This window comes from Rhea americana, unplaced genomic scaffold (genome assembly GCF_003343005.1).
Source record: "Rhea americana isolate MKP2758 unplaced genomic scaffold, rheAme1 scaffold_261, whole genome shotgun sequence".
Lineage (NCBI taxonomy): Eukaryota > Metazoa > Chordata > Aves > Rheiformes > Rheidae > Rhea > Rhea americana.
The window spans coordinates 512,293-533,976 of NW_028186381.1; the positions used below are offsets into that span (position 1 = coordinate 512,293).

Below are 21,684 nucleotides of genomic sequence, written 5' to 3' on the forward strand. Positions count from 1 at the left end.
GCCCTCGGCCTTGAGGCTTCTGGCACCCCGAGGCACCGGGATGGCGGAGGCGAAGTGGCTTCGGCCCGCCGGGTTCGCGTCGGCCGTGCTGTTCATCGTCAGTGAGGTGGCCGGCGGCTGCCGTCTGCGGAGAGGAGAGAAGGCGGAGGGTGTTGAGAGGGGACGCTGGCCGAGGCAATGGGCACTGAGGTGCAGCCGGCATCGCCCGCGCTGGATCCCAGTGTCTGCCCCCGACTGGCTGTGGCTCCTCAACCTCCCCAGCCCCAGGAGCCCCAGTGCTGCAGGTGGCCACAGCCCAGACATGCGCKACCCCATCCCATGAGGACTTCAGGACTCGTTATGTCCTCCCACAGGGACCCTCAGGGCCAGGACAYGCGTTACATCCTCCCATCGGGACCTCAGGACACATGCTGTGTCCTCCCATGGGGACTCCCAGGACCAGGACACATATTATGTCCTTCCCTAAGGACTCTGGTATTTGCCAGCCCTGGTGTGGGCAGCCCTTGGCCCAGTGTCCCCCAGGTCCCTACGGCAGCTCACTGCAAGGCCACGTGGCCCGGAGGAGGGTATAGACCCAATCCTGGCCAGGGCTTCACTGTTGGTRGGAGGGTCCCCTTTTGGCCACCTGAGACCTTCTACCAGGCATCCAAGACCATGTCTTGACCAGCTTGAGGGCCACCTCCATCCCCCCATTTGCCAAGCCACAACCCAGCTGCACAGCACCGCAATGGAGTGACACTCGCAGGCTCACAGGCCCCATTCTTGCCCTCCCCAGCCCTGATGTCCCCACTGCATTGTGCCAACTGCCCCATCTCTCCATGAGGTCCCATTCTGCTCTTGCCTTCTCCTGGCTTCATCCCCCCAGCAGGGCCCCTTGTCCCCCTCGCCTCAGTGGCTTGATCTATGAGGATGTGGAGCTCAGCACACTGCTCCATCGCACCCAAAGTGCTCATGGGCAGGCAAGGCCAGCTTTGCCACTGCAAGCAGTGGGGACTTCACACAGTTGTAAGAAGCTTATCTCCTCCTGCAGGCCTGGGAGGGTTTTGGCAACACTGGATTTACAGGAACGCAGAGCCGAGCTCAGCGAGCAGAACCAGCTGTGGAGCCAAGCTCCAACTTCAGCCACCTCATGCCTGTCTTTGCCCTGCATTTAGGCTGCAGCTCTCSCAAAACACCTCTCAAACTCCCCAAAAAACCTGTTTTCCTCCATGCACRAGAGGTGCAAAGGGGCAAAGCCATCTCTAGCCTGGAGGGATGGAGGGACTGGGGACATCTCTAGGAAGACAGGGAGATCGGACTCTTTGGTGCCTATGTCCACAGTGAACCACTGTCAAATAGTAGTAAACCAAAATAAAAACAGTGCTGGGTGCCAAAAAACTCCTGGGGCATGTTTTGCAAATTGCTCCAGCATGTTTTCCAAGCTGCAACTCAGCCACAYCTCTAAGAAAAAGCTCTGGAGCACAGGAGGGCACAAGGAGGGGAAAACAGAGGAAAAACACCCGCTATCACCCAGGAAGGCTGTGGGAGGTGTGCGGCATCACCTCTACATCCATCCACTACCTGCAGCCCTAGTCACCCCAGCACCCATTYGCTCCCCAGTGGTTTCTCGTGTATATATACTTCTGGCATTACGCTCCCCCCAGCAAGCGCAGATGCACTCCTGTGCATGTGCACGCGCTCCTGCGCATTTTTGCGTTTGGTCATCACAATACGCCACCTATCTGAAGGGGGATCATGAGGTCCCAGCACTTAGACAGGCCTGGGCTGCTCCAGCAGGTTTTGGGCCACAGCTGCCCCACTTTGTGCTCTTCTCATTCTCCCAGSCCAAACCTGGCTCTCTATCTTCTCCCTGCTATGAAGGCTCTGCTTTTAAGCCTGTGCTGTGCTCACAGGGTCCTTGGGGATGCTGGTACAGAGGCTCTGTCCCAGCCTGTCCAGGACAGCAGCAGAGGGCATCTCTGCTGGTACTGGGGCCTTGCTCAAAGCTGAGGATTTGTAAAGCTCAGCTGAGGTGCTGTGCAGCTGGATCATGGCCTGGCAAATGTGATGATGGAGGTTGCCCTCAAACTGGTCAAGAAATGGTCCTAAGTRGCTAGGAGAAGGTCTTGGGTGGCTGAGAGGAGACCCTCACACCCATAGTGCAACCCTGGCCAGCTGAGCTCATCCAGCACAAATGCTCTCAGCACTCCTGTTTCTCAAGCCAGAAATTTTCTGAGATTTCCAACTGTCGCTCTTTCCTCTAGCCTAACACCCTCCCTGGCTCCACCAGCCCCTTCTCCTGGCTGCTCCCTTGGCTCTTGGCTTGGCTCCTTGCTTCCTAGGAGCTGGCAGCACCATGCCAAGGCCCTGGCTCTCACAACACACTCCSAGGCTGCTTGCCAGAGGGATGCCAGGCCCAGTGGTTCCCTCCACGTGGATGATCCCTGGGACCTCAGTGGCACGCTCACGTACATGGRGAACAGCCACCTCTGTGAGCCTGCTGAGGGCATGAATGAGGCCAGCAGGTCCAACAGTCTTTTTACTCATGTAGCTGCTGACACAGAGTYAAGAAACTTGTTGGAGGGACATGGGGCTACAGCAGGTGTCCTCAGYTGCTGAGTCCCCCCAGACTCCTGGGAGCTCCCTCAAGAGGGACAGGATGCTATGAGGTTTCTTTTTCCCCTAGAGACCCCACAAAGGCTTTGGGTTGCATCAGGGGCAGTGGGAACGAGCGGGTCTTTGTGCCTCTCCCCACTTTTTACAACCCACAGGGAGCCATGGTTGAGCCGGGTTGCAGCCATGAAATTCAGCAAAGGCAAGTGCAGGTTCTTGCRCTTAGGGAGGAATAACGCCATGCACCAGTAAAGGCTAGGGGCTGACCTGCTGGAAGGCAGCTCTGCAGAGAAGGACCTGGGAGTTCTGGTGGACAATAAGCTCACCATGAGCCAGCAGTGTGCTCTTGTAGCCAAGAAGGCCAATGGTATCCTGGGGTGCATTAGGAAGTGTTGCCAACAGGTCGAGGCAGGTGATCCTGCCCCTCTACTCARCCCTGGGGAGGCCTCGTCTGGAGTACTGTGTCCAGTTCTGGRCTCCACAGTACAAGAAAGACATGGAACTACTGGAGAGAGTCTAGTGTAGGGCTATGAAGATGATTAGAGGCCTGGAGCATCTCCCATATGAGGAAAGGCTGTGAGAGCTGGGCCTGTTTAGCCTGRAGAAGAGAAGCCTGAGGGGGGATCTTATCAAWGTCTACAAATACCTTGAGGGAGGGTGTCAAGRGGATGAGGCTGGATTCTTTTCAGTGCACTGGAACAGGTTGCCCAGAGAGGTTGTGGAGTTTCCTCTGGAGGTATTCAAAACCCGCCTGGACAGGATCCCRTGCAACGTGCTGTAGGTGACACTGCTTGAGTAGGGGGTTGGGACTAGATGATCTCCAAAGGTCCCTTCCAACCTCAACCATTCTGTGATTCTGTGATCTCCCATTCAGGACGTGCAAGTGCCTGGTGAAAAATGTGCCATGGGTAAAGTCCAGAAATGCCCCAAACAGCCCTGTTTTGCCTCTCCCCTAACCCACAGCTGCTCCAGGACCAGCAGGCAGCCCTGGGTCCTGCCAGGCCATGAGTGATGGTGAGGGCTGAGGCTCGGAGAAGGGTGTTGAAGCTGCGGTCTCGGGTCCCAAGCACAAAAATACAACTTTAAAGACAGAGAAGGGCGGGGGGCAAGGAAGTGGGTGAAGGAGGAAAAAGCTCTGCGGTACCCTACTCTGATGCCCGGCAATAGGATCCAGCCCCTAACCCTGAGCTCAAATTCCAGGGCTTTGCAGGAACACCGGGTCCGGCAGTGACTCACAGGGAAGAAGGGCTGGTTTTGCAGACAAGATCTAAGCATTCTCAAGCCCAGGCAGCGATGACTTCAGCGCCAGCCAGGAGCTACAAAGGTCCCTCCAAAGTTATTTTAATTAGGAGGAAGASAGAGCTCACTCCAACAGCTCTGGGCTTGCTCTGGCTGGAGGCCTCCTCCCAGCCTCCCTGCAGAGCCRTCCAAGCTGCCATTCCCTATGCTCGCAGCCCCAAGCTGCGGTCAGGGCTGCAGAGCTGCAAGGTCYTGTGGGACCATGCATGGGGTGGGATGTCCCAGAGCACCTGGGAAAGAGGTGCTCAGAGGAGGTCTTCAGGCTGGGGACATGGCCAGATTGATGCACAGGGTGAGACAGAGAGCCAGCATTTGGACTCTGCCACCCCCACGTGGTCCAGCCTTGGAAACAAGGCGGGGGGGTGGGGGGACTGGATCCAGCCCTGGCAGCTCTTGTAGGGCTGAGCCACTTGCAGGTGGTCCTGGCCTCTGGGCACATGGCATTGTGTGGTCCTGGCCTCTGGGCATGTGGTGTTGCACTGCCAGGAGAGGAGCAATGAGGTGGGGGCTGGTTGGACATGCCAGGGAAGCCCAGAGCCCCGCTGCGTCCCTGGGGGGTGCTTATGGGGGCAGCAAGGGACAAGACCATGAGCCAGCAGGCCCTGTGACCAGCACTTCAGTCACTCTCCTGGTATGAAATCACAGTCAGACAGCCTGGGGTGGGAGGATACAAAGAGGGGGTACAACATGCATGGGAAGACACACAGGAGAGGACTGATGGTGCCCAGCTTGGGGCTCAGCTGGACCTCCATCATGGGACCAACCTGGCACCTGAGGAGCCGTGGGGAGCACGTGCCACTTCGTGTGGCAGACAGCAGCAGCCACGCAGGGGTCATGCAGGGCTTCTCCAGCCCCCATGTGATTTCCTTGCACCTACAAAGGATGCTCGTGGGAGCACATCGGCTGAGCACCGACGGCCCAACACCAGTCAGGGGCTGATGCCAGACCTGGCCTGCAGAAAGGGCTGGCTGCAGATCCTGGTACCCAGCACTGGGCAGGGTCCCCTGGGCAAAACACCAGTCAGAGGGGCTCAGCAGGGCAAGAGGCTCTGCAGCGGTCCCAGATGCTTTTTGCAGAAAAGCTGGACTGAGCAGCACTGTTCACTTCTTTCCCAGGTTGTGCTTCAGGACTGACACCTGCAGGTGCCAATATTCAGCTTTTTTCACCATCTTTAACCCAGTTCTTTGGCCACATGGGGACTGCTAGCTCTTGCYTGGGGGCAGATCTACTTCTCAGGCTGTAGTTGCAAAATGCCTTTTACAAATGTCAACCAGGTTGACTTTTCCTGCCTGTAAGAGCAGGGCAGCCCTGAGACAGGGGCTCAGAGACCTGGTGGATCTCCATCCTTGGAGATACCTTGGGGGCACCGAAGCAACTTTGTGTGGGTGGTTAAACCACCAGCTGTAACTCACTATTTTGCCTTTGAAGTCGCTCCAGCCTTGGGGCTTGCTGCTGGTGATTTTGGTGATTTGTTTTTCTCCTAAATTTAAGGCAGATCCTCTGCTGCTGCCTCCATAAAGTCAGTCCCAGTGTGGTGATTTCCCTGAGGTCCTCTTCAGCGAGCTCAGAGGCAAAAATTAATCTAGGTTTTCTCCTACGGACTTATCTTCACCGACACCCKTTGTGTATCCTCACCACGCAATGCCCCTCCAGACCTTCTGGCAAGATCTTGCTCTCAATGCATTTGAGAAAAGTGTTATATCCAGTTTTTGTTGCATCCTSCAGCATTTGGACCTGCCTTACTGACCCTGCAAGCCATCAGACCTCCCCAAAAACTGATCCCACCTCTGCCAGTAGCAGAAACAGAGCAGCAGCACGACCAGCTCATCAGCCTTATGCCTCCACAAGGAGATCTGGAGATGCTGCCACCCGAAGACCACTGACACAGGTTGAAGCCATGGTCAGGCCATCATGACTGGGACAAGAAGGGACCTTGGCAGGGCTAGGCACCTCTGGCTGAGAATGGGGGAGATTCATGTCTGGGAATGTCCCGGGACAAATCAAAGTCGTAACAGGTCCATTTCTTCCCCCCGCATCAGGCAAAGCCTGTTGCTGCTTCAAGCAACCCACTGCTAACCTCCCATTATATTATTAGCAAGCACAAATTAAAACCATTCCCAGGAGATTTGGCACATCCTTGTTTCGAGCAAATGATTAACTTGACTTCAACTCAATTCCCACCCCATCAAATAGGGGCTCTTAGTGGGGGGCTGGAGTCCTCGATCCCCAAGGGGCCAGGTTTTCCCTCCAATGTGCGTTTCTGAAATCCAGCCGCGGGGAGCCGAGCGGCAGCGGGCGCTGAGTGCTGGGTCGTGCTTTCCTCCCGTGGCCCAAGCCGGTTTGCCAAGCTAAGCAGGTTACCGATTCGACCTATATAGACAGGTCAGGCTTTCCATTGCAGGCAGCTCCTTTCCAATTAGCTCCAAAGGGAAGCAACTTTCCACTAATGAAAATAAACTGTCAGCACCGCAGGCTCAGCGCGGCGGTGGCCGGGAGCTCCATACCTCCCAGCTCAGCTCGCGGGAAGCAGGTTGCAGCTCTCGCTTCGGGTCGAGCAAACGCCAGAAATTTGCATCCTCACAGGCGTTAAGGACCTGCAGCTGCTTGGTTGTTTTCTCATCTGCATCCCCTCCCCTTGTACCGGCCCAGGAATTGCTGAGATTGCTTTCTGAGCGCCCCATAGAAGATATCAAATTTGCACAAGCTATTTTAGCGCCAAGCCCTTAGGAAAATTTTAGGGAAGCTGCAGCAGTGCTGCAGGCTGCAAAGCCTTGATTGGGAGCGTCGGGTGCTGAGCCTCGCTTCCCATGCCGTTGGAGACAGTCTCCAGGCAGGGACACACGTTCTGGCTCCTCGCAGGTCCCGAGGACCTAGCACTGAACTTGAGTTTACCCCATATTAGAGACCATCACACCCAAAGACAAGTGGTTTATGACACCTTTGGATGAGGCTGTACAGACCCAGGTGCTTGCACCAAAGCAAGATGAATATAAGAAATCATCCTGGCTAAACAATATGTCCTTCATCCCGGGACAAATGCAAACCAGCACATCCCTGAAGGCAGCTCTTTCTGAAAGGCATCTGTTAGGCTCAGAATTTGAGCTCCTTCCTTGGATCAGAGTCAAAATGCACCTTATACCTGCAGCTTTAGCAGGCAAAAATAAATATAAGGATGCCTAGGACCTGGAGGGCAATTCTCATCTTGTGGCCCCAGTTTCCTAGCAGCCTCCAACCCCAGCAGCTGACAGTGGTCTCCCTCTTATGCTCCCAGTCTGTTGGGCTGCACGCCATCTCCCTGGTGACTGGTTCAGCCCATGCCACCAATAAAAGCGGTCAACCTGGACCAAAGTCTCCCTTAAACAAGTTCTATGCCAACAACTGCTTCCTTCTGCCGTGAGGCCAGTCACCCTGGACAGAGAGGAGATTCAGCTGCTTCAACACAACTTGTTCCCAGCACATTCATCCAGCTATTACTCATCTTGCAGTCATCTTCCAGGAGCTCATCCAAAGCTAGAAAGCTGTGCTGTGGTACTTTCCCAGGAGCTGAAGTTACACTGAACGTCCAAAGTCCTGAGCTCCTCCTTAATGCCTGGTGGAGAGAGATCCTAGCTCTGGCCTCTTCCAGAATCTCATGTGATATCTTCAAGACAGCAGCTAATGGCTCTGCAATCACTTCACTCAGTTCCCTAAGTGTTTCAGGGTGACTTTCAGAAAAACGAGACTATTTAAATATATTTATATCTCCCTTATCTCAGCCTTCTCGCAGCTGCATTTTCCTTGCTGGAGACTGAATTCTTGCCCATGTCCCTGGGATAATTGTGGCAGGAGTGTCTGAGCACAGGCACTTAGTGTTGCAAGAACGTATTAAGCCCTTTAGCCTCTGCCAGTATTACACTGCTCCTCAGTGCCTCAGTTTCCCTACCCTGACACGGCTTTGTGAGCTCTGTGAGGAGCAAAGGAGCTAAAACCTGGGTAATACGCAGGGCTTGGGAAGGGCAGCACCTTCCCCGGATGCACCCTGCTGCAGAGCAGATTCCAGGGTCCTGGAAAGCCCAATGCCAGCTCCATAAATCAAGGCCTATTCCTGAGACACCCCCAGGACTGGCAGCGTGTGAGCGCAGCGGGCTGCAGCAGGGCCGGACATGCTGGCTGTCCCCGGGAGATGCCCAGAGCCTGCAAAACATCTTGGCTTTTAAAAGGTGAGAACTAAGGGACACCCAGGGGTGAATCCTGCAGCTCTGCGGCTGTCCCCAGGCAGCCTGCCCCCCCCCCCAGCAGGTCCCTGCCATGGCCACGTTCTGCAACGCGAGTTTGCATCCACCCTCGTCAGACTTTTCCCCCAGTTTGTTCCCATCTGCAGGAAATAATGGCTGCTGCAGAAAGATTTTTACATGGTTTTGATTAAATCCCCCAAATCCTCCTAGGCAGGAGGGGCGTKATGGTGTTTGCAGTCCAGCTCAGACAGGTCTGGGACTGCTTAGCCCAGCCAGCTGCTCTGCCCCGGAGGTGCCCCATGGATGGGTGTCAGAGCCATTACGTTCCTGCAAGCAGAAAGGGTTTACAGCCAAGGACAGATCTCGTTTTCCCTGGGTAGAGCTCCAGTATGTGCTGCCAGCCATGAGATGTGCTGGGACCATCAAGGGATGGAGGGAGTTTCCAGCAGGGAGCACGGAGACAGGCTACTGGGACGACACAAGGGAGGGATCAGGATCAGGTGTTTAGCAGCGTTCCTGAGTTCAGGGGTGAGCCCAGGCCCACAGTAGGCTTGCTTGAGCCTTGTTGAGCTCGGCGCTGAGCCGTGAGCATCTGCTGCAGCGCTGAGGCTGGGCTCGTCCCAAAGCCTGGCTCGGTCTCTCCAACACAAGAACAACTATTGATTTATAAATGAGAATGGAGATTTGCACAGCCAGTGCCAGCAATGGGGTTTTGAGACCACCATATTCACCCAGCCTCCTGTTGCTTGGTGGACCAGCTTCATCCTTCACCCATGGCACATGGGAGACTTTCCTTACCATCCAAGGGAACAGTTTTGTTTGCAGCTCTAAAAGGATCCACTTTTTTCCTGCCAACATCCAAAACAAATGGCCTGGGAACCAAGTACCCTAAACCAAGGGGAAACAGGCTTTTTCCCTCCCTGGTTGGACTTCTCCGTGACTATGGCTAAGAGAACCCAATGGGCCCATCTCACCTTATGGGTGCCCCCTGGCTATGTCCTGGATCCTGGCCCCACACAACACAAAGCGGTTGCCCCAGCGATGGAAGGGAAGCCAACTGCAGGGTGAGCTTCCCCATTCTAGGCAAAATCAGCACAGTAGTACGGGCCTCACGTGAGGAGCATTTGGCAGGGGACCAGCCCTTGGTGCCCACGTGTCAAGAGACAGACCCTTGAGRCCCCTCAACACTGCTGCTTGCACCGTGCAGGATCTAGCCCTGGGCTGCCTTTGGAGATGGCTATGCTGCAACACAGCCGCTCTGTCCTCCTCCCTGGCACGCTCAGGAGGGATGACAAAGAAAAGGGGCCTTGTAACGCAAGGGACATAAAACTTTTCTAAAAGAAACAGCCAGGAGTGGAGAGAAAAAGGAGCCTTCAGATGAGAACAAACGGCCGATTCAGCCTTGAACGCAGCCTGGATTAATGCTATCACTGACCCTCCGGCCCCCATGCCATGGCCGGGACCTGGCCTGCCCACACTGAGTGCTACTGGGCACAGGGCACTGGAGACCTGTTGGTTGGGGCAGCTGGGGACATGCAGCTGCATGGTGGGACCATGCAGCGCTTCGGGGCCCTAGGCAGAGTAGGTGCTCTGGGGAAGATGCTCAGCCAGCTCAGTCAGGGGGTAGCAGACCCTCTTGCCCCCTCAGTGTGCCTGACACACATCAGCTCTGCAGAGCTAAATTATTTAAAGCCAACAGTTGCCCAAGACTAGCACCAGAGAGTCCCAAATACTGCTTAGAGCTCACCCAACCACTACCATCTAGCAAGAGACTTTCACATCAAAGCTGGCCGTGGAAAGGCAGGGTGAGCCGAGGCTCACAGGCACGCTGCTGCCCTCCTGCAGGTTGCCCCTCTGCATTCCTCTCCCTAATCCTCCAACCCATGGTCCTCGGATTGGGCTTGCAACCTTCCTCTCTGGCTACGAGCCCAGTTCAGCCCAGCGTCGGGTTTGCATCGTGTTGCTGACCCACCGGTTGTGCAGAGCGCTGGTGCCGGATCTCGAAAGGGTGGTAGGTGGCGCTCACCTGCGAGAGCTTTTCTGCTAAAAAGCCTGGCAGAGGTTGGACTAAACAGAGCTAAATAGGACAGGCACAGGGTGGGAGAGGAGGCCTGACACGGTGCCCAGTTCTCCCTGCACTGCCTGGCATGGTGGGAGCATCAGGAAGAGGATGCGGCGCACAAACCCACACCATCACAAGGGTCCGAAGAGGACCAGGGAGTCCCGTGTCGCAGTGTCCAGTGCCAATGCAGAGGGGACACTCAAGTTTCACAGCTTTGAAATCTCTGCACCCTCGCAGACCAGCTGGGCCCCATAGACAGCAGTAGCCAGGGCCTCCACACGTCAAGGCCAGTTCCCTGCTATGCCTCCATCTCTCCTCATCCTCACCGGAGCCTGACAACACAACGCTGAGGGCTTTGAGCATGTTCCCTGGCCTACAGGAGATGCTGTCTGAGCTGAAAGAGTGCTGAGAAGAGCTGGCAGCTGGTGCAAAAGGAGAAGGAAAGAAACTGCCTGTTGTTACAGCAGAGCCGTCCAGCCCAGAAGCCACAGCACTAATCTCTGCTTTAGCCACTCCATGGCAATCCCATTATGCACTTAACCCACTTTAATAAGAACTTGCTCGTAGCAAAGTTTAGCTCTCAGCTGGACGGACTGCAGCAGCCTCCACCACCAATAACCCCGTGTCTTGCACAGAAGAGGCAAGCTCTGCCCAGGAGAGGCTTTGTCCAGCACAAATACTGGTGCAGGGATGCACCAGCAAGGCTGGGGGGAGCCCAGGGCTGAGACAAGGCCCCAGGGAGGTGTCAGCTGAGCTGTGCAATGGAGCCCGATGCTGAAGCCCGCTCCTTCCTGCGGCCCCTGGGGACGTGCCAGTTTGCTGTGGCAGAGACCACACGGTGTCTGGTTTCTCTGAGGCTATTCCACATGATGCCGTCCCAGCCTCAGTGTGCAGGTTTTTAAGTGATGCTATTAATGCCCGAAAACATGAGCTGAGTGCAGCTGGTGTGACATCCCCTGAGCCTGCTGGCAGGCAGGAGTAACAGGGGACCACATGGTGAGTGACTCCTGGTGGAGATGTCCCCTTTGCCATAGAGGAGCCCCAGAGTGGCTGGCAGGGTGCTCAGGGGGACTGGGGATGGTTCCTGGGGGTGCAGCGGGGCAGGGGTGCAGCGGGACCAGGGATGGTGCATTGGGTCGGGGGGTACAGGAGGATCAGGGATGGGGCCGGGGGCGCAGCGAGACCAGGGGGTGCAGGAGGGCCGGGGAGAGTGCCAGGGGCTGCAGCAAGGCCAGGGGTGCAGGGAGACCGGGGGATGCGGGGGACCCGGAATGGTGCCAGGGGTGCAGCGGGACCAGAGATGGTAACGGAGGGTGCAGAGGGATCAGGGATGGTGCCGAGGGTGCAGCGGGGCGGTGGGTGCAGCAGGGAGCCCCGTGCCCGGGGCGGGTCCCCGCGCGCCGGGGCCTTTCAGGAGGCGCCGGTGCTGGACAGCTCCGTGCCCGGCGCCGGCGGCGCCGCCYGGCCCGGCCGGGACCGCGGRGCCGGGACCGTGTGCGGGACCGGGAACTGCGGGGCCGGGACCGTGTGCAGGGCCGGGACCGTGTGCAGGGCCGGGACCATGTGGGGGACCGGGAACTGCGGGGCCGGGACCGTGTGCAGGGCCGGGAACTGCGGGGCCGGGACCGTGTGCAGGGCCGGGACCATGTGGGGGACCGGGAACTGCGGGGCCAGGACCGTGTGCGGGGACGGGACCTGCGGGGCCGGGACCTCCGGGCCGGGACCGTGTGCGGGACCGGGAACTGCGGGGCCAGGACCGTGTGCAGGGCTGGGACCTCGGGACCGGGACCACGTGCAGGGCCAGGACCTCTGGGCCAGGATGGCGTGCCAGCACAGGGGCCGCCGGGCCAGTGTCTGCCTTCCCTTTGCCAGTACCCCTGTGTTTGTACTGCCCACCCTGACCAGTATGGCCAGGCTGGAACCACTTGCCCAGTACCAGCTGCCCAAGCCAGTCATGCTAGGCCAGTCCTGCATGCTCCGGGAAGTACCTCCAGGCTGGCACCACCTGTCTGGTGCTGCCTGTCTGGAGCTGGTACCTCCTGACAACACCATTTTTCTGGCCCATTGCTGCCTGTGCAAGGCCAGTATAGACCTTCTGGGACTTGCACAGCCTGTCTGGAGGCAGCAGAGTATGTCCCCAGGGACCAGTGCAGCTTGTTTGGGGCCAGTACAGCCYGTCAGAGGCTGGTACTGCCTGTCTGGGGCCAGCACCATCTGTGCAGGGCCCCTAACATCTGTCTCCCTGGGCTGGTACCGTCTGTCCCCTCCAGGCTGGCAGTCTTCCYCCCTCCCCCCTCCCCCCACCAGTACCATCAGGGACAAGCTCCAAAAAGAAATGCGTTTGGGCCTCCCTGCCGGGGGATGATACCCCATCTAAACCTCCTCCAAATGTCATTGCTACAAAGCCCTGTGGTGTCTTGTCCCTGAGGCCTGGAGGGCCCCAGGGGACACAGTGGCCCCTTCCCAAGGGGATATGGGTGAGGGGACATCTCCACCTCCACAGACCAGCAAGGCTGCCAGAGCTGTGTACCCGGACAGCAGGATGGGACAGACAAGAGCACTAAGAGCAGCCCATGGTGGGGAGGGGCTGGGGAAACCAAACAGCTCGCTGTCTTCAGGCCCTCAGTGGTAGCCAGGCTGGAGAGGGGGACAAGGTGAGGTGCCGGGACATCTAAGGGGCAGCCTGCCGGCATGGTGCAGACCCAGAAGGCCAGGGCATGGCAGAGGATGCCTGCGTGGCAGAGCGAGGGGGCGGTCAAGGCTGCTCTCCCAGCACTGCACCCCTGGACTTGGAGGGAGTTTCAGCTGCAAAGTTCAAGTGCCTGGCAAGTGTGTGCAGAGGCCTTCAGCAAGGAGGGACCCTTCCCCTTGCCAGACACCCTTCTGCTCCTTCCAGCAAGCACCAGCTTTCCCTCTGCTCCCTGCAGCCCTTGGAGCAGGACTCTCAGCAAAGCAGTGCAATAACCCCTCCGAAGGGCTGAGCCCAGGGTCGGAGGCTCGTCTAAGTGGTGAGAAAGATCCTGTTGCGAGCCCAGTGGGGGAAGGTGCCATGTCCTTCCGAGGGAGCAGCATGCGGTGACATGGAGTTTGGAAGTCACCTTGCCAGGAGGTGGCCGCCAGCAGCTAGGAGCTGGCCAGGCTTGGCGGTGGGTCTCTGCAGAGAAGGGAGGGGGCAAGGGCCGAGCTGTCCGCAGGGGATTTGCACTGGAAGAGGACTGTCTCCATTGGGACAGCATCTCCATCAGGACAGGCTGGGCTCCTGCTTCTGCAGCGGCCCCTGGCACCGGGAATGCCACCCCAGGGGCGCCCAAGGTTTCCGCATGGCAGCTGCCCAATGCAGTCACCTCTGGCTAGCAGGGAGCCAAGGGCCCCCCRACGTGATAACAAGCCTGGCAATCTCCTTTCCGTTCTCTAAGCTCCTGGTGCCGGGCTGTGACAGCAGCACAGGTATGGCTGAGGTGGTGGTGGTGGGCACCCGGAGGCAGAGCCCACTCACACCTCCACCACCAGCTTCCTCACACCCCTTCTAGGAGCCTAAGTTCTCTCCCTTAAAGCCTAGGTCTAGATTTGGAGGCACCCCACGCAAGATGCCTTGGGCTTGACTTTTTGCAAGTGCCGAGCTTCATGCGGGTGCCGTCGCTACCTGCTGGTGCTGCCGGCAGGGATCTGCGCGGTGCTCGGGATCTCCCAGCGCTGCCTGTTTTGCCTGCGCTGCTGCTCCATGCAGGCTTCCTCCCATGCCCCAGCRTGACTCAGCTCGCAGAGCTCCTCCAGTATCAGTGTCAGCAGACACAAATCCTATTTGCAGCTCACTCGCTTTTGCTTTCCTGTGAGGGGGTGCCGTGACATCAGCCACGATCCCACAGCCCGCACGCAACTCGGAGCCTCGCCAGCTTTCGCAGGTCTTTCCCAGCTTCCATCACCACCAGCTCTTCCCGGGGGTAAAGGAGGATTGATCCTGGGCCGAGCATTCTCCCAGGGGCTGAGTCCCACTCTGGGCCGGCCAGCTTGAGGTTGTGACCGGGATACACGGGAGCACCGCACGAGCTGCTCTGCCAGGCGCCGCTGTTTGGAAAGCTCACGGAGACAGAAAAAAATCCAGATGTGTCAGAGTCTGTTTGGAAGAGCAACATTTGGAGAAAGCTTTGCTCGGGACAAAAAAATAAATCTCCCGAGTTCACGGCGGCATTTGCTCATTCCCACATTCCCGCCGCCTTGCTCGCCTGGCCGGGAAGTGCTGGTTCGGCATCCACAGAAGCAGAGCAAACGCTGCGGAGCTCCTTGCTCCAGGGCTTTGGAGCAGCAGCAGCAGTCTCAGTTTCTGGGCTTGGCTTCATCTCCTCTGCTTCAGCAATGCGATGCGGAAAGGGACCCTTCGCCCCACGAGCTAACRGCGGCCACCACTCTCTGCCTGCCTCTCCTGGGACTTGTTTCGACTTTCCAAGCCCAGAGCAGGGCAGAATCATCTATTTCAGGCTCTCCAAAGCGGTCACTTTTTTCCCCAAAGTGAGCCAAGGATCACCAGAGCGCAAACCTCTCGCCAACTTGGTGTCAAGTGCGCTCCACACTTTGGGGTCCGCATCAAGATTTTGCACCCTCTTTGCCCAGCCCCGAGGCTGCCCTGATGGGCACCCACCGGGCAAGGACCACCCGCTGCAGACCTGCATCGACGGCATGTTTCTCTTCATTGCAGTGTGCGGTGGCACCTGATCCTTCATGTCCCTGTTTCCAGCATTTGCAAAAATATCAGCTTAGTGTCACTCGAGCGCAGCTAGATCTCCCGTTAGCCGGGCTTATCTCTTATATAATAAATATGTGGTGCCTGCGGCAGGGACTCTCGGCAGCAGCTTTCCCCCGGAGGTGTCCACCCGCTCGGCTGCCCCTGCAGTGCCWCGAAGCTGCTCAGCTGTCCCCCTGCCCGGGCAGCCCCAACCCGCACAGGGACCAGTAAACAGCAGCACAGTTTCCTTTGGATAACTATGCATTTGCAGTGGAAGGCAAAAACTCCAGGGAGTCCTTAATGGGATGAGTGGATTTTACAGCAAGCTGCAAATCGGTGCTTGCAATTGCTTTGCTTGGGAATATCTCTTTTATCCAGGTATTAAATGCAGGTTAGGGAGCAGACTGCTCCAGAGCCAGTGCAGAAGCAAAGCAAAGCAGATGGAAAAATAGAGCCTGGCAAAGCCGAAAGGCAGCRAAGGAGGTGAGAGAAGCAGCGGAGAAGCCCAGGAATTACTGCGCGTCCCCGAGCACCGAGAGGTTAAAGCCACCGGGAGCCCGTCCCCGGGGCGCCAACAAAAACCTGGCTCGCCCGGCTCACGCTATCTGCCCCGCTTGGCTCTATGCGGCTGCTCCAGCGTGGAAAGTCCTTCCCCGCCCCGTATGCCATGGGGATGGGAAGCCTGACCGTGGCCCCCTGCAAAAAGGGGCCTCCTCTGACCCGAATTTAGCTCCTGCAGAAATCGCGGTAAGGGCACCGCTGCGGGATCCTGGCCCAAAGCATCAGGGGCCCGCGGGAAGCGGGGATGGCAACCAGATGTTCGGCTCCGGCAACGGGGGATGGCTTCAATCYGAGTGGAGCTGGCCGGGCTTCAAAGCAGCGGGAGCAGGAGGCAGGCAGGGCTGGAGCAGCGGCCGTAAATCAGCCATTCCCGCTGCCGTTGCTGGGGCCACGAGCCCGTGGGGCTCTTTCTCCYGCACTTCCAGCCCCCAAGCTGCCCCAGTGCTTCTCACCCATCTCGGGCACCCACGGAGGTGCTGCTTTCATGGCTGGTCTCGCCAGGAGGCACTAGTGGCCCTCTGTGGTCACGAGCCTGGCTGTAACCCACATATGGGTGATGGGGAAGCTTCAAAGATGGGTGCTTCAAAGCAGGAGGAAGGGACAGGGCTGAGTGCAGGGTGCCAGAGTCAGGGAAAAATTGGGCCCCTGCAAATAAGCTGTGAAAAAATCAGCCTTTTCCCCGCTGCCAAGGCATGCTGGCATGTCAGCACCCTGTGCTCACATAGGAGGTGCACCGAGAGCACAGGGGCTCTGCTGCTCTGATGAAGGGCTTTTGGGTTGGGGTTGCCAAAGCCTTGTTGCCCCAACCAGGTTCCTCAGTCCAGCACCCAGGACCTTTCAGGGGCCTGGCATTTCCCCGCATGAACGTTGGTCTTTCCCAATGTTCTCCCTCGCGGGAAGGGCGCTGGGCCTGAAGCACCATTGGGCATGTGGACAAGGGCACGTGGACCTGCTGGTGGTGGGAACTTGCCTCTGCTGCCACCCGCCTGCAGACCCAAGAAGCATCTACCCATGCTGGCAGTTCTCCAGCATGTCGTGAACCTGGGACCCTCCTGGGTGACAGCTCCTCAGGTGGCACGAGGAGCTCCAGTCGGCGACCTGGGGATCCCACCAGGACAGCAAGGCTGTGGATGTGCTAGCAGGCATTTTCCCAGTGGGATGCAGTCTGGGAGCTATCAGGGAATGGGCAGCTGGGATTTAGGGGATGCTAAGGACCATGGGGCAAAGCATTCTTCAAACATCTCAGGTGGCCACATGTGCTTGCGGCCCCCCCYACGCTTCTTCTGGTGCCACCCATGACATGGAGATACCTCAAAGAGCACCTCCAGATGGGACCACTTGGAAAATCCTGCAGCTGGCTTGGGCTCTGTACTAGAAAAAATGTTTTGGACAACTAGAGAGAAGGTGGGAAACAGCCACAGAAAGGTTAGAAAAAAGCCTGGCAGGCTGAGAGTGGAGGTTGTAGGAAAGGCGATGGAGAACTGGCTTGATTACAGTATAAAGTGCTCTCCCAGGGAGCAAATAGCAGGTACCAAAGGCTCTCTAATCGAGCGGGGAACAGAGCAGGATGAAGCAAAGCCAGAATTGGCAGCAGGAGACATTTCAATGAGAAGTCAGGCTTGATGCTCTCGTCAGCGCAGCTGATGAGTACCGGGGACAAACTCCCAAAGCAAGTTTGATGGCCCTGATTCCTTGCATTAGATGAAACAGGCAACRGCCTATCCTTCTCCAGCTTCTCTGGGCGAAGCTCGATGAGCCCTGGGCTCTCCCGTGGGCTGGCTTGGGCTCAGGAGCCCTCACTAAGGGCCAAGCTTGTTAGAGGCCACTTGCTAATGAGCCAGTCTCAAGCCCCTTGCTCAGCCTATGGCTGAGGTAGGTTTAAGCTGTAAGCACTTGCTGGAGGCTCTCCATGGCCCTGAGGAGGCCACCAAGAGGTTGAGCTCCTAGAAACCCAAGGAGATCCCAGCTGGGGCAATGGGGGGCTGTTGCCTGTTGGCCAGCAGGGCCGTCAGAGGTGACTGACGCAGCAGTGAGAATAGATGCTGTAGTGAGACGGCTCTTCCAGCGGTGCCRGAGAAAGTCATGCGTGGAGGACATGCTGATGTCCCCATGCCATGCTGATGTCCCCCTGCTGCACTCCAGTCACTCACTCTGCACCAGTACTGGAGCTTCTCAGACTCCTCTGGGAGCTAATTTAAGCCACTGCCCAAGCACATGAGAACAGATCTGGACAGGGTGACCGAGCCAGATGGCTACCAGGTCTGGGATGACTGAGCCACGTGGCTCCGGTTACCACTCGAGCCAGGTGGCTACCCCTCCTCACCCTGCTTTGCACCACAAGGGAGAACTCTGCCCAGCTCGCCGTTGTGCCGTGGCCATGCCCAAGCCAGGCCAGGAGCTCAGAGGAAGGGAAAGAAGCTCCAGCTGGGACAATCCAGATAGCACCTGGCCCCCCGACAGCCCCTGGCTGCTAGCCGTGCTGCTAGTGCAGGAAATCAACCTTTGCATGCCTTAAGCCTTGCTTTCCACTGCTGTACCCCCACGCAAGCCATCCTAACCAAAGGCACGGCAAGGGGACCCTGCTCCAGAAATCCTGCACCTCCCACCTTCTTCCTTGGAAGATCCCCCTGGGATCTCTTGGGACATGTTTCTCRCGGAGCTGTGCTAAGGAGCTTTCCCAGCCCCAAGGGACAGTCCAGAGCTCCAGATGCTCAAAGCCCAACAGCGCTTCAGACCAGCCTCTCCCCACTGCTAATTCCTTCAGGAAATAGGAGGGTGCTGCTCATCCAGGGGCTCAACCTAGGCTGCAGCCACCCCTGGGGCTCTCAGACCACAGGGGCTCCAGCGCCCCATCCCGAGGGAGGTCTAGCAGTGCTCAAGGGCCAGGCTGGACTGCCGGCAGCAAAGAGCTCAGGCACAGACAGAAAAGGGCTCCCTCTGCGGGATGCCCTGGACCAGCTTGCATTTAAGGAGGAAAAGTGCGCTGTGACAGAAAAGCAGCCGGATTGAGCCCCGCCAGGGAGGCAGTGGGGGGGGGAGCCCGACAAGCCGCTCCTCCCGCTGTGGCCCAAGCACAGCCGGAAACACCTTTTTCCTGTTCCTGGGGCTGCAATGGGGGGAGTTTTTTCATCCGGAAAAAAAAAATCCCATCTCGGCCAGATATTTATAAGCCAGCGCCAGTGAGGCCAGCCTGCTCGCCCCGCAGCGTCCCAGGTCGAACCCACTGCTGCCCGCCGGGGAAAGCCACTTAGCCCGAGGTGGAAGTGCAAATCCCACTCGGGAGGCTTCCTCCCTCTGGCTGCTTGATGTGCGGGATCCAGCTCCGGCCCCGCTCGCAACTGCAGCCAGAGGTGGGGGGGGGGGCAGCGGTGCAGGGTGTAATCTCAATTACAGGGATTTGGGGATCCCCCTGCCCCATGCCCTGCTTCTCGGCGCCGCGGCCCAGCACATCACCCACCTCGCAGCCAAGTTGGCTGACGCCCTGGCCGAGGGGAGAGGGGGGACCCTGGGGTGCTGGCTAGGACGCCCGGGCAGAGCGGGCAGCTCTTGGCTCCTCCATGGCACGGGCACTTACTCAGCATCTGCAAAATGACTCAGCCGCCACGATGAGACAGCCAGAGTCAGGCCGATGGGCCAGGACAAGGCAACCGAGCTGGAGCCACTGCGATTTCCCGTCTCAACTTCCCCCAGCTGCAAAAACGGGGGTAAAGCTCTGCACAGCGGCCGGCACGGAAACCGGGACGCGTTCACCGCAGCCAGGCAGGCGCAGGGGGCTCTCGACATCCCCGTCCCGCCGAGCGGGGCCAGGGACGCTTTGCTACCTTTGCAATGAGCTCTCCCATGAATGCGCCGGTGGGCAAAAGCGTGAGGAGCTAAGGGRGAAGCTCTCGGCCGAGGGGAGCGCAGGCAGCACCCCCGGGCAGCGGCGGGTGCCCAGTGCTCGCCCTGCTCCGAGCCAGGCACCGGAGCCAGGCAGGGACAAGGCGCTGCGGGAACAGGCAGCCGACACACCCAGCAGCACATCGGCTTTCTGGCTTTCCTCCCAGCTGGTTTTTTCCTAGGTGAAATCCAGGAAAAGAAAAGCTCCAGAGCACACGCGTGCTTTGGGATTTCATTTCCATATTTTTGCCCCCAGCCTCGCACACTGCAGAAACGGCAGAGCCCGAGGGGCAATGGCCCGCATGCGACCCAAACCAAAGTCTCCTCACCTAAGTTTTCCTCCAAACCGAAATCTCCCAATTTTGCTGCAGTGCAGAGCCAAGGCAGGCAGAAACCTTCGGGAAAMCTTCGGGAGCCAGGCTGCCCTCTCCAAAGGCCGCCTGGGCCCCTGCGGGACGCTCTCCCCACCCCGGCCAGGCTCCTGCAGCCTCGGGAAGGTCACCCGCTTCCCTGCACGTCTCCTTCCCAAGGCAAAACCGTGCGCAGCCGGGAGGGAGAAGCCCTGCAGGCAGGGGAGCGGGGTGCCAGCCCCATTGCCTTCGTTTCCCACCTAAAGGGCTTTAAGAAGAAGCCGAAGTCCCTGCCGTCCCCACGCCCGGCGGCAGCACGTGCGGCCCCGGCAGCGGGGGCGTCCGCCAGCAGACGGTGACGGCTCCAGCCGGGAGCAGCTGGAGACGGTCCGGCGCAGCCGGGTACCCAAGGGCTGGGATTCCCCGGGGCGAAGCCGGTGCCCAAAGCTCCGCAGCACTTTATTCTTTCCGTGCACCAAAACGCAGGTTTGTAGGGGCAAATTCCACCCCCGCACCCCCAACTGGAGCTTCCCGGCACTGTCCGTTGAGCAGGGCAGGGAGATTCCCCCACCCCCCACCCCGGGAGAGGGGGCGCTCCGTCCTGGGGGCAGCCGGACACGGGAGCTCTGTCCCAACACAGACCCCGCTGCGGCCCCGGAGACATGGGGACCCCCCGCGGCACGCCGGGACGGGCTCGAGTTTCCCGAGCGTCGATGTGCTCTCGCCCCCCCCCCCACCATCACCACCGCGTCGGGATGCTCCGACCGCCTCCAGCCCCCAGCATCCCTATCCGTCCGTCCGTCCGTCCGTCCGTCCCGCCGGCCGCGCAACAGAGCGGGAAGCGATAGCCACGCGGCGGCAGGGCACTCACCGCCGACCGCTACGGCCCGGTGGTCACCGCCTGCTCCGCATCCTGCGCTGCTCCGGCGTCGGGGGCCGCACGGGCCGGGGAGCAGCTGGCGCAGCCGCCGCCGGAGCCGGTTTCACAATGGAAACAGCAGCATATTGAACAAAGTGTCTTTCCCCCCCCCCCTTCCTCCTCCTCCTCCTCCCCTGGGACCGGCGGCGGCGGCGGCGGGGAAGGAGGAGGAGGAGGAGTCGCGCAGGCCCGTGCCCCCTCCGGCAACCGGCAGCTCCTCACGCCGATGGCGGGTGCCGGGAGGCCGTCCCAGAGCGCTGCGGACCCCCCACAGCCCCCCACATACACCCCCTCCCCAGGGAAAGGGGAGGGGAGGAGGGGGGAGATATCCCGGCGGCCGCGAGCTGCCCGGAGCGGCAGGAAATCTCTGCCCCCGCCGTCGCCTTCCCGGCCCTGGCAAACGTCCGGCAATGGCGGGGGCGTCGCGCAGGCCACCGCAGCAGCCGCCAACAACCTCCGGGCTCGCTGCTGCCTCCCTCTCCCGCTCCCCCGGCAGGCGAGGAAGGGGAAGGGCAGCCGGGCAGCCGGGCCCCGCGGCGCGAGGTTTAGGGGAGCCGGCGGAGCGGCCGCGGGATGGTGGGGGGCAAAGGCGGATCCGGCCGCCTTCGGGACGACGTTGCCCCGCTGGCGGGKGTCTCTCAGGAGAGCCGCTCCGGTGCCCGGCTCCAGGGCTCGCCCGGAAAGAGCCGACGGCAGCTCCATCCCGGCGGGAAGGCGGCCGCGGGGTCCCCCCCCTCGCCCCACAAGCTGTTTGCGGCCGGGCAAAAGGGCCCCGTTTCTGCTCCGGACGGGCACCAGCCTCCGCGGGGGGCGCCGGCACCCGCACGGCCCCAGAGCTGGCGCCCGCCACCCCCGCCGCAGCCACCCGGGGCCTGCTCGTGCCCAGGTGCCAGCACACCGCCCGCCCCGGCGCCTGCGTGGGGCACGGCCATGCGCCCCACGGCGGGCAGGACCCCGCCTGTGCCCCCCCCCCAGGCTGCCCGGGGAGCCCCAGAGCTGCGCTGGCACCTGGCGCTGCCCCATGCTTTGCCCAGCGTCCCGCCCCACACCTTGCCCCGACGTGCCCTGCGCCCTGCCCCACGGCCTGC

At 59.6% G+C, this 21,684-nt stretch overlaps 1 long non-coding RNA gene across 1 annotated transcript; it reads right to left on the reverse strand.

The window, feature by feature from the left end:
• Positions 1–6: 6 nt before the first annotated feature.
• On the reverse strand, positions 7–20,686 carry LOC146594346 (uncharacterized). Its single transcript, XR_014896204.1, has 3 exons — positions 20,549–20,686; positions 3,239–3,479; positions 7–124 (listed from the first exon to the last, which is right to left on the reverse strand). It is a non-coding gene; the product is annotated as an uncharacterized LOC146594346 (long non-coding RNA).
• Positions 20,687–21,684: the final 998 nt, after the last annotated feature.